The 12,419-nt window shown below is 49.1% G+C and overlaps 1 long non-coding RNA gene across 2 annotated transcripts in view; it reads right to left on the bottom strand.

The window, feature by feature from the left end:
- Nucleotides 1-12,419, bottom strand: part of LOC135176711 (uncharacterized) — a 37,421-nt gene that overhangs the window by 12,482 nt on the left and 12,520 nt on the right. The window lies entirely within an intron of this gene.

The raw sequence follows: 12,419 nt of genomic DNA, 5'->3' as shown, positions 1-12,419 counted from the left end.
AGAGTAGAAGAGAGAGAAGAACTCTCCTTGACCTGCTGGTCGCACTCCTCTTACTGCATGCATTCTACCTGTTCACCAATTCTCCCTGCAAGATCTAGGGTATGCCCAGTGTTTCTGCTCCCAAACCCTCTGAAGTTCCTCACACACTGAAACAAAGCTGATTTGTAAGATGTTGTCTTGAGTGTTCCTGGACCTAATAGCAGCACCTCTGCTGCCCCAGCTGAGTGCATTTTGGGGGTTGGGTGTGGGTTGGTGTTTTTTAATTATTTTTCTCCATGTTTATGGGACTCAAATCCAAATGTTGGACACCTTCCTGCACCCTTGGGGCTCTCCCTCTCTCCGGTTGTTTTTAATAGCTCAAAATGGAGTTTGGGAAAACACAGGGTGGTTGTTTTACTTCTCTTGCTGTTACTTCACCACAGGTAACTGAGAGCATCAGCCATGGTGTGGAACAACATTCAGGTGAGATGGCTCCAATACAGCTTTCTGGATGAAAGCAGGTGAGAGGTGATGGGGACAGGCCTGCTGAGATGTGTGGGAATGGCTTGGGTTACTCCCCTTGTACCAGGGAGTGTGGGCTTAGAATCATGGAATGGTTTAGGTTGGAAGGGACCTCAAAGATGATCCAGTTCTAATCCCCTGCCATAGGCAGAGACACCTTCCACTAGAACAGGTCACTCAAGGCCTCATCCAACCTGGCCTTGAACACCTTCAGGGAGACAGCATCCACAAATGCCCTGGGCAACCTGTTCCAGTGTCTCACCACCCTCACTGTAAAGAACTTCTTAATACCCAGTTTAAATCTCCCCCCTGCCAGTTTAAACCCATTACTCCTCATCCTGTCATTACAAGACCTTGTAAACAATCCCTCCTCAGTCTTCCTGTAGGCCCCCTTCAGATGCTGCAAGGTCACAAGAAGATCTCCTCAAAGCCTTCTCCAGGATGAAGAGCCCCAACTATCATAGTCCTCATAGCAGAGGTGCTCCAGCCCTCTGATCATCTTCGTGGCCCTGCTCTGGACTCACGCCAACAGTTCGATGTCCTTCTTGTGTTGGGGGCTCCAGAACTGTCCACAGTACTCCAGGTAGGGTCTGATGAGAGCCAAGTAAAGGGGCAGAATCCCCTCCCTCGCCCTGCTGGCCACACTTCTCTTGATGCAGCCCAGCACACTGCTGCTGTCTGGGCTGCACATGCACACTGCTGGCTCATGTTGAGCTTTTCATCAACCCAGACCCCCAGGTCCTTTTCCTCAGGGCTGCTCTCCAGCCAGTCACCACCCAGCCTGGAGTTGTGCTTAGGATTGCACTGACTCAGGTGCAGGACCTTACACTTGGCCTTGTTGGTCTGGGCCCACCTCTCCAGCCTGTCCAGGTCCCTCTGGATGGCATCCCTGCCCTCTAGCAAGTCAACTGTGCCACACAGCTTGGTGTCATCTGCAGACTTGCTGAGAGTGCACTCGATGCCTCTGTCCATATCACTGACAAAGATGTTAAACAGCACTGCTCCCAGCACTGAGCCCCGAGGGACACCACTTGTCTCTGCTCTCCAGGTGGACATTGTGCCATTGACCCATCAAGTCCATGTTTTTCCAATTTGGTGACCAGGATGTTGTGTGGGACAGAGTCAAATGCCTTACTCAGGGCCAGGTGGACGATGTCAGTTGCCCTTCCCTTGTCCACTGTTGCTGTGACTTCATCATAAAAAGCCACTAAATTTATCAGGCATGATTTGCCCTTGGTGAAGCCATTGCTGGTTACCACCAATCACTGCTGCTTTGTTCTCCATTTGCCTTAGCAGAGCCTTCAGGAGGATCTGCTCCATGATCTTACCAGGCACAGAGGTGAGACTGACTGGTCTGTAGTTCCTGGGTCCATCCTTTTTCCCCTTCTTGACAATGGGGGTTATGTTTCCCTTGGAGGACCCCAGCAAATGGTTTTAAAGGCTAATGTGAAGCTCAATATGGTTTTCATGGAGGGAGGGACAACATTGCACATCAAAAATGGGGCAGCAGGTCAAGTTGGGGCCAGCAGAAATGTCCAGTGTTTTATGAAATGATGGCACTTGAGTGCTCACATGCCTGTGCTGATGGTGCTTGTCCCTCTTGCCTGACATCTCATGGAGTTCCCATGTCAAAGGGCACACAAACCAAGTGGCCAAGCATGGCTGTGGGCTCAGCGCTTGGGATTTTGCTGGCCCACGCCACGGGGTGGGATATTTTTAGCCTCTTTCTTCCGACATATCAGCTGGGGACTGGGGTTTGGGTTGCGTGACGCAACGTGGCGGGACTGCGCGTCAGCTGGAGAGGCTGAAAGGTGGGGAGAAACTGGGGGAAAAGCAGAGTGGGAAGCTATGGCTCGCACTGGGTGATGCTGTGTCACACGGGTCCAGCCCCTGCACCCACCAGCCAAAGTGTTTCTGAACCCAAATCCTACATGACAAACAACTCAAAAACAAAACAAGGATTTTTTTTCTTTTGCTCTTGTGTGTGTTTCAAATTACAGAAGTTCCTGAAAGGGAAGTTTATTGGTTTCAGGTGCTATTTCAGAGGCTTCTGTAACTCAAGAAAAACAAGATTTCATTGCCTAGCCAAGGCTTTGGCAGCTGCTGGCCCCATTCTGCCTGTGGGTCTTTGGCCCTTTTCTGCCCGGGAGTCCATCAGCTTGTGCAGGCAGCTTGTCACACCTTACGACTCACACTGTTGGAAGGAGACCATCTCCTGTCTGCACCCAGGGTCCTTAGTGAGAAAAGAGGCAAGAGAAATACTGCAACATGCACCAGCAGGATCTTGCCTTTGGGCATGCACTTGACCATTACCAGCTCTAGACTGACCATAGGTGGTCAGTCAAAAGGTGGTCATGGCCTCAGCTGGCCATGGCCAAGGTAAAAGCTTGTCATGGCCCAGGTTGGTCCAGGCTGGCCATGACCGAGTCCAAGGTTGTCATGGCCCAGGTCCACTTAAGACCTATCATCTGTGTCCTTCTCAGGAGCCAGGCCCTTCCTTTCTGTGGTCTTCAATTTTTGCTTTAGTGACTAATTCAAACCACAAGTAATTTTCTTTTAAAGATGACAAACTTCCTTTATTCCCTGAAAGGGGGGAAAGCACCATTTGCTCATGGAAAAAGCTATCTGAAAGCCTCACTGACTGTGTTCTTTGGAAGGAAGCCTTTCTATCCTCAAGTCCTGCCCAAATGCTCGTGACCACCTTGTGTACGCATTGTTGAGGATCCACAAGACCTCAGACTGGCTCCAAAGCATCCCAGGACGTTCTCACATCCCTTAACCCCCTGCTTGCCTCAGGAATGATGAGCAACCAAAGCCAACCCTGGGTGAGTGCTAACATTGTGTGTGGCACTTGCTGGGGGGGCAGAGAAGCCAAAGAAACTATCAGATATGGGCTGAACTTCACAGCTTTGGCAGAGTCAATGGCTACACCCCAGTGCCATAGGAGCAACCATATCATGCTGCCAGGCTCTCAAAATACATAATTTTCTTTTTCCTTTTGCCAATGACTTGCATCTGACCTTTCAAACACCTGTTCAGCCTTAAATGGCTAAAAATACCCACCTAGTTTTGCATTTTATTTTCATATTGCAACAAAGCTCACTGTTTCCAGTGGGTTTCTCATGTTTCTGGCAGGTTTAAGGGTGGTTGACCTCTCCTCTGGTCAAACACAGTATAGATGAGGATGGCAGATAGTTTGCTGCAGGCAAGGTTGCTCAGGCTGTCCTGGCATGTGGTCAGGGAGGTCTCTAGAAGAAATAAAGGGACTGTATAGATGCTATAACAGGGCTGGACATATATTTATATGGTGAAGACAAGCCCAAGGATGATAGGACCAAGAGGACCCACCTGCTGCCTATATGCAAGGTACCTCCAAGCCACTATCCACCTTCTGCTGTCCTTCCCAAGTATCTCAAACCTATTTTGGGGAGTTTGAAGAATTAAGATCTGTCATTGTCCCTGGAGGGATTTAAAAGATATGTAGAAGTGATGCTGAGGGACATGGTTTAGTGGTGACCTAGCAGTGGTGGTAAAGGGTTGCACTCGATGATCTTAAATATCTCACTCAATTTGATGCTTCTATGAGTCTAGTGCTTAATCTGCCCTATAAAGGTGAGTCTAACGGGTTTATTCCTGTTGGTGACACCAACACTGCAGAGCCACATCAGACAGTGCAGCAATGCTTTCCTGGTTCCCTGGGACTAAGGAAATACCCTCATGAGGATATGGGACCTTTTCTTCCCTGATTTGATGAATTTCTCCTCACTGGCCTTTTGACAGGCTCGTATGTTCATTTTCCCAGGTGGGCACCCAGGGAACCTTCACTTCCAGATGTTAATTAAAAAATGCTTCACCCTGGTGTGACTATGGACATCATGCACCATGCCAGAAGTTTTTGAACAAGACATAATTATCTTGGCTATTAATTAGTGGAAGTAACTTTGGAAGACAACGGAATAGCCGTTCCCTAAGGGGAGTATGCACATGGCAGCAAACCAGAGCTGCCCTGAGCATCCCCATCACTGCCCTCCTCACATGCAGCTCCAACCCTAATTAGCTGTAATTGGTGGCTCTGTGATGGTGAGTGGGGGATAGTGTATGGAGAAGAATGAAAAAAGCATGGGAGCAAGCACAAAGGACAAGTGAGACCTGCAGCTGTGCCTGCTGCATCCCCGCACCGCAGGATGGCTGCTCATGGATACCAGCACTTGCTGAAGCAGAGGATTTTCTGAAATCCTTTCTGGCTTTTTTTTCCCCCCCCTTCTTTTCCTGAAGCACACAACTAAAGAAAGAGAAATGGGAGTGCTGGGCCCTCCAGACCTCACAGCATCCTAGCTCTCCTGGGGCTGGCAGAGGTGGCAGAGTCATCCAGAGAGGGGGAGGACCAGCCCTGAGCACCTGACATTAACATTCAAATTACTTATTGGCAGAAATGGGTTTAAAAATAGGAGTTTTATGATAAACAAACCAACCTCATACAGGAAGTGAGCTGCAAATACTGAAGACGACTATGTTGTAAGAGAGCTGGTAGAGCACAGACCTGCCCTGCAAAGCCAAAAACATTTAAAAAAAGAGAGAGAGAAAAGAAAAAAAACCCCAAACCAAGTATTTTCTTGATTTTTTGAAATGGTTGCCCTCCTGGGCTGGAGAAAAGGGGAGAGCTGAGGTGGAAAGGGGAGAACTGAGGGGTGAAAGGGGAGAAGAGGAGGATTGAGGGGGGAAAGAATAGATTGACCCCCAGCTACGAGGGGATGAGAAACTTTTTTTGTTAGTGGTAGCCTCAAAAACCAAGATAGAGCCTGGCGATGCGCAGCTCGACCCCGTGTTTCGCTGTGCCTGGACTTCACAGAGACTTGGTTGCTGCTGCTGCAAAGGTTAAGCAGTTTTCCTACTGAAACCCCGAGTGTGGGCTGTGAAAGAACATGTTAATGAAGAAAATTTCCCCAGGGCTGCTCTTTTATTATCACCAAAGCCATCGAGTTTCAGTTTGAGTTATTTGTATTTATTTATAAAAACAAAGATGAAATAAGTAGAACGAAAACAAAAACCTCATCCTAATTTCTGAGCTAAGCCTGATTTATTCAGACAAAGAATTTCCCACCCCCTCCACCAGCATGTTTTCCCCTTTGCTTTGAGAAAAAAAACCCTGAGCTAACAGCATGCTTCGTGTGAAATATATTTAAGGTTAAACCCCCAATCTGACTGCCTTCACTGGCTGCAAAAAGGAAGATTTAAAAGCCACAGGGATGGTTCAGCTGCCTGGGGCAGGTGCAGATAGGGGCTAACTCCCTGGGAGATGTCAGCAGTGTCTGACCATTGGTTTTAGCCACCGTTTGGTGAAGGAGCATCCGATTTAAGAGATTATGAACAACAACAACAAAAAGCAGTTCTCTTTTCATGTGTTTTTGCTTCCATCGTAAGAGAACTGCTTAAAAAAAAAGCACACACAAAAAAGCCCTTCAGTGGTCTTGCAGACTTTAATGTGTTGTTTTTCTACCTATTTTATGTTGTTGGCTTTTGTTATCAGTCTCATCTGCAATTTGTGGCCGATTCTGTCATGCTTTAAGCAGACATCTTGTTCCCAAAACTGTTTGCAACCTTTCAGCAAAGGTACAGCCTCAAATACGGGCAGAGCCAAGCCACAGAACAACGAGAAAAAGGGCAGATTTAACCCCAAAATGATCATTTGACTAAACTGTAGTCCCAAAGGCAGGGATGAACCCACGGGCAGCACCGAGTCAGCCCGAATCTACTTCATTACCCTGCCTAAGCATCTTCATTTCAATTTTAATTACTTGAGTTTCCCCATCCAAGAAGAAGCCAAACCCATCCCTGCACAACCCATTAGATTTTCCCCTGATCCTGAACAGCATTTTCTATGCTGCTTTCCCAAGCATCAGCACAAAGCCGTCCCAAACCCCTTGTCTGAGCCTCCTTTTCGACGGGGGGTGTGAATGAAATCAGTTACTCTGTTATTTGCCACCGAAAACGAGCACTGCCAATCTCACACCGATTCAATATTAATAGTGAAACCAAACAAGCAAATTAATGCCGCAGAGTGAAGGCATTTTTGAAAATAAAATTAAAGCCATCCCTGCCCCACAGAGCAAAGCCTGAGCACAGGAGGTTATTTTTAGCCACTGCCAGCCCTCATGGACAAGCGAGGCTTAAATTTGGCTTTTTTTTAAGGGTGATTAAGCTGAAAGCAGCTGTTCCCCACCCTGCCTCAGCAGGGTTTATGGCTGGAGCAATGCGATGCTCTCTTGGGCTGCCAGATAGGGAAGTGATGTGGTGCATCCCTGGCAAACCCCTCTGCTTCGACATAACCAATTCTGGGGTTTTTCAAAGAATTAAACCTCGCGGAGGGGCAGCCCAGCTGGGGGAGGAATGAGCCATTGTGAAACCCACCTCCTTTTCCTGAGGCTGCCGTTGCCATCAGCGCCAGAGCCCAAACCCTGCCTGAAAAAAAGCTCAAACGGTTTCCCAAAGCAGAGGTGTCCGAGGGGCTCTCAGCCTGTGCTGTGAGCTGGTCACAATTTCAGGGTCCCCAGTGCAGGGCACAGCTACTAGCTGTCCCCCCTAGGAAGGGCTGCCTTCCTCCACCGGACCCTCACAGCCCCAAGCCCCTGTCTCTCAGGATGCTTGAGGAGGAGGGTCCCACCACCCTCTTCCCCTCCAGCCAAACCGATCCCCTATTTATGCCAGACACGAACACATTGTTTCTTTTTTCTTTCCTTTCTTCTGAAAAAAAACCCAAACGCCACCAACAAAATACCTATTTTAAAGTCAATCTCTCATGGCTCTCCCAATGCTCGCTCCACTTCCTGTGACAAAACAAAACACGCTCTGCTTGAAACTTACTCTTCCTCTATTTAGCACCAAGAAATAATGACCAAAAGCACCCCCAAAAAACCCCACCTTTCCCCCTTGCACCCACTGCCCACTTCCCATGCCTGGGCAGAGGATGGAGCTGGGGTGCTAAACTGAAACTGCATCGAGTCAGGCAAAGAGATCATGTATCGAGGCACCGAGTTAAAAATCTCGCCCGCCAAAGGCTGGATGTTGAGCTGAAGGTGAATTTCCACTTCACTATTTTCGTCCCGCTGCTGTTTAAGTTAAATGCTTCCCCCCTCCACCACCACCTCCACGTCACCGTTTGAAAACTGGAGTAAAAAAGGCAGCTAAAATAGGCAGAGCTCAATAAACTCAGATTTTGACTCATCCCTTTCTCAGTGGTGTGATTAAACACGTCGTCAGACGTGGTAATATTTGCCACTTGGCAAGGGGAGCATTAACCCCTCCGAACAAAAGTCATTTTAGTTTGAGTCATGTGGAAAAAGTGAAACAGGGTCAGTGCCCTGAAGTCGGGCTTTTACGACCCAGGGTGAAAAAGCAGCACGTTGGACAATTTCAGCTGCAGATTTACAGCATCTGAAGGCAAATGCACATGGTTTTGCTGCTGCCGGAGCATCCTTTGAGCCGCTGGACGAGAGAAGATGGGAGGGAAAATGAATTTGATTTCAGTTGACTCCATCATAATTTTTGTCTTGGTCTGTTCAAGGGGGATCTGCTCCCACCTTTACAGAAGTGAGGTGGGTGAGGGTTGGAAGGGACCTCTGAGGATGTCTAAAGCAGGTTCACCCAGAGCAGGTTGCTGAGAATTGCAGTGTCAAGGCAGGTTTGGAATCTCTTCAGGGAAGGAGACTCCACAATGTCTGTGAGCAGACACTTTCAGTGCTCCAGAACCCTCTCACAAAAAAGTTTATCCTCGTGTTCAGATGGAACCTTCTGGGTTCCAGTTTGTACCTGTTGCCCCTTATGCCTTATTTGCTGACCACCAGTGACAAGAGACTGGCCTCATCCTCTTGCCCTTCACCCTTTAACTATTGATAAGAATTGATAACATCCCCTCTCATTCTGCTCTTCTCCAGCCTAAACAGCCCCAGATCTCTCAACCTCCCCTCTCTCAGAGACATGCTCACATCCCCTCAGCCTCTTTGAAGTCCTCCATTAGACTCTCTCCATTAATTCCTTGTCTCTCTTGAACTGGGAAGCCCAGAACTGGACACAGCACTCTAGATGTGGCACCACTTAGTGCAGAGTAGAGGGAGAGGCAAACCTCTCTGAGCTTGCTGTCCACATTCCTTTCCATGTGCCCCTGGAGACCATTCACCATCTCAGCCATGAAGGCACACTACTAATGGCTTATGTGCAGCTTTTTATCCACTAGTGCTCCCAGGCCCCTCCTTCTGCTTCCCAGCAGGTCAACTCCTGACCTGTACTGGGCATGGGCTTATTTGTACCCAGGGGCTGGACCCTACAACTGGCCTTGTCGAACTTCATGAGATTCCCCCTCCACCCAGCTCTCCAGTCTGTTCAGGTCTTGCTGAATGACAGCACAACCTTCTGGTAGTACATCTTGGCCAGAGATGGGTTTTACCCGAAGCTGTAAAATGCTCATCAGGTGAAAATGAAACTCACTTGGAAAATTAGATGGGGACTTTTGAGTGGGTTTGGTGATTTGAGGATTAATAAGATATTAAGAAAATAGCCCCAAGGAGGAATTTTTGGAGTTGGTTACTGCCATGTGCAGGGTGAACCCTAAACCTGGAGACCAGAAAATAGGTGGATCCAGTAAGGAGGATCAAACAAGCAATCCCACTCCTGCTCCAGTGGGATGACCAGGAGGATTGATTCCCTTTTGGCTGCATCCTGGCAGGTGCTCCTGACATCCCCAGGAAATCACCTGGCTCAGCCTCTCATCACTGCCTAGGCCGGGAGATGCCAATCTTTTCATCAAAGCTCACTGAAAACAAAACTGAGAAGCAGCCTGTGGTTTGACAAGAATGTATTTACATAAAAATATAGACTTAAAAAAAACCCTTTGGCAATGGGGAGGGAAGGTGCTTGCGGGGTTTGTGACATTTAAGCAAGGCTCAGTGAGCGTGGCAGCCTCACGTGTCACCTGTGACAAGCCCCATATGGGAGGCAGAGCTCCTCCTCGGGCCCAGTTTAAATGCAGAAAGGCTTTTTACTACGAGAAAGGCTTTTTGCTATCTCCCTGTCGAATCCCTCACCAGACAGACCAAGTAGGGGCCATCAAGAGCAGCAAGGAATTAACTCCAGGCATGCATAAGATAAGGGAGCTGCATACAGTTTCCTTACATTCCAGTCCCAACAAGCCAGGCAGGGATTAAAACAACACTGAAAAACCCCACCAAAACCCGAGCCAAAGCTGCATTTGTGGCTGCTCCCCACTGCTGACCAAGAGGCTTTGCTCTTTGCTTGGCAGTTCGAAGAAACAAGTCAAATATAAACGTGCTTGGATCCGTTTGCAAAGCTTGCATTTGTCTGCAATGCCTGTGTTTGTTTGCAAGCACTAAATTCTTTGTTTGCCAAACAAACAACCGACAGAAAAGGTGCAAAGATGTTGCAGGATCTCAGCAAGGCAAGCAGAGGGACCCTGCTGGCGCTGGACTCGCGGGGAGCCACTGGTGAGCGCCCTGCCCCGTGAGTTCTCTCAGTGGGTTTATTCCCTCTTTTCTGAGTCATCTTGAGATTGCTCAACATCTCCAGCACACGGGCAGCAAGAACATGCTTTTAGAGCACAAATTGCAGAGTCAGGCCACGTAGCAGCACGCGTTGGGTGCGCTTTGCTGGCTTCAGGCTCCCCACCCAGCGAGTGCTGGAGGCCACTTGTGTCCTCAGTTACGGTGAGCCCTCACAAACCACACCGAGCTCAAGGAAATGTAAAACCAGCTTTGAAGCCCTCCCACTGAGTGGCCCCTCTGAGGTCCTCAGACTCATGAGGTGTGCAGCCACAGCTTTGTGTTCAGCAGCATCCCTACTGTACCCCGAGATTCCTTTCTGTAGCCCCAGCATTCCTCCTACACACACGGCATCCTTCCTGCACCCCTGAAACAACTCCTGAACCCTCCCAGCGTGCCCAGTGAGGGACATGACTTGGCTGTGGTGGGTGATTGGGATGCCTGAACCTGAGGAAATGGGCCTGAAGCATTCATTTCTGCATATAAATGGTCTACCAGGCAAAACCCTCCTAACTTCGGTCAAACTGCAATCCATGGTTGAGCATCACCAAGAGGCACACCCCATGGATCCAAATGGAATGTCGCCTTGGTAAGTGTAAGGCCAGCACAGGCTAACAAACATACTGCAGTTCCAGCTCCATTGCAAAGCCAAGCTGATCTGGGCACCCTTTGGTTATCCACAATGAAGAGAGCACACTGAGAGACACTGACCTTAGCAGCCCCAGAAAGATGTGGGCATGAGATGGTTGGCAAGAGGGGAGCAAATATGCCCAAATTATACACCAAATGTGGACCTGAGGAGTCCTGAACCAGTATGTTTGAGGGGAACAGAGAAGAGTGTGACCAGCAGGTCAAGGGAGGTTCTCCTCCCTCTAATCTGCCCTAATGAGGCTACATCTGGATTACTGGGCCCAGGTCTGGGCTCCCCAGTTCATGAGAGACAGGGAACTACTGGAGAGAGTCCTGTGGAGGCTGCAAAAGTGCTGAGGGTCCTGGAAGATCTCTCTGAGAGAAGAATGGCTGAGACCTGGGGCTCTTTAGGCTGGAGAAGAGGAAAGTGAGAGGGGACTGTCTCAACACTCATCAATAGCTAAAGGGCAGGGGTGAAGAGCATGCTTTTATGGTGTCCACTGACAGGATAATGATCAATGGGCACACACTGGAATATAAACATGAGAAAAAACTTCATTCCTATGAGGGTGCCAGAGCACTGGACCAGGCTGCCCAGAGAGGTTCACAGAACCACAGAATGTTGGGGGTTGGAAAGGACCTTGAAAGTTCATCTAGTCCAACCCCCCTGCTAGAGCAGGACCACCTAGAGCCAGAATGCATGTCTCCAGTGAAGGAGGCTCCACAGCCTCTCAGGGCAGCCCATTCCAGTGTTCCATCATGCTCCCAGTGAAATAGTTTCTCCTTGTGTTTATGTGGAACTGCCTACGTTCCAATTTGCACCCATTGCCCCTTGTCCTATCATTGACATCACTGAGAACAGCCTGGCTCTGTACTCCCTTTCATGTATGTATAAACATAAATAAGGTCAGTCTCCTCTCTGAGCTAGAGACCCAGCTCCCTCAGCCTTTCCTCATAAGGCAGATGTGCCACTGCCTTAAGCATCTTTGTGGTGCTGTGCTGGACACTCTTTCAAGCAGCTCCCTGTCCTTGAACTGAGGGCCCCAGACCTGGACACAATATTCCAGATGCAGCCTCTCTGAAGTAATTCCAAACCCACTTGTACACTGCAGTCCTGTGTAACTGCCCTGGGTGACCCTGCTTTATCAGGGAGATTGGACTAGGTCATCTGCAGAGTTCCCTTCCAGCACCCCACCATGTGGGGATTCTGTGGTCATCTGCCAAGACAAAAGGCCAAACACAGTGAATGTTCAGTAAGGAGGATGGATGGATATCTCAGAAGGCTCTGCTTCATCTCACCAGAGTGCCCAGGGAGCTAGTAGCACCTTGTCCCTATCCTCCTTCTTACGCGAGACATTCCATCCCTAGACATTTGTACATGGGACCACACTGGGTGAGAGACTGAGCGGGTTTGAAGCTAGCTGTACCAGCCATGCCGGTGAAGGTGAGGGGCAACCCAGACTCACGGGAGCTGGGCACTGGGCACGACCTAATGAGGTTCGTTGGGGGTGCCAGGAGGGAACTGCACTGCTGAGCTGGGGAGCAGAATGTTCATCCTGCTGCTGAAGGGGGGAAAGATGGGAAAGGATTTAAATAATCACAGAATGTCTCAGGTTGGAAGTGACCTCAGAGATCATCTATTCCAACCCTGTTGCCATGGGCAGGGACACCTCTGAACTAGACTTGGTTACCCAAGACCTCCCCCAGTCTGGCCTTAAACATCTCTGGGAGGGGGCATCC

This window comes from Pogoniulus pusillus, chromosome 7 (genome assembly GCF_015220805.1).
Source record: "Pogoniulus pusillus isolate bPogPus1 chromosome 7, bPogPus1.pri, whole genome shotgun sequence".
In the NCBI taxonomy this organism is placed as follows: domain Eukaryota; kingdom Metazoa; phylum Chordata; class Aves; order Piciformes; family Lybiidae; genus Pogoniulus; species Pogoniulus pusillus.
Note: the sequence above shows the minus strand (reverse complement) of the source record. Positions and strands in the feature narration are given on the sequence as shown.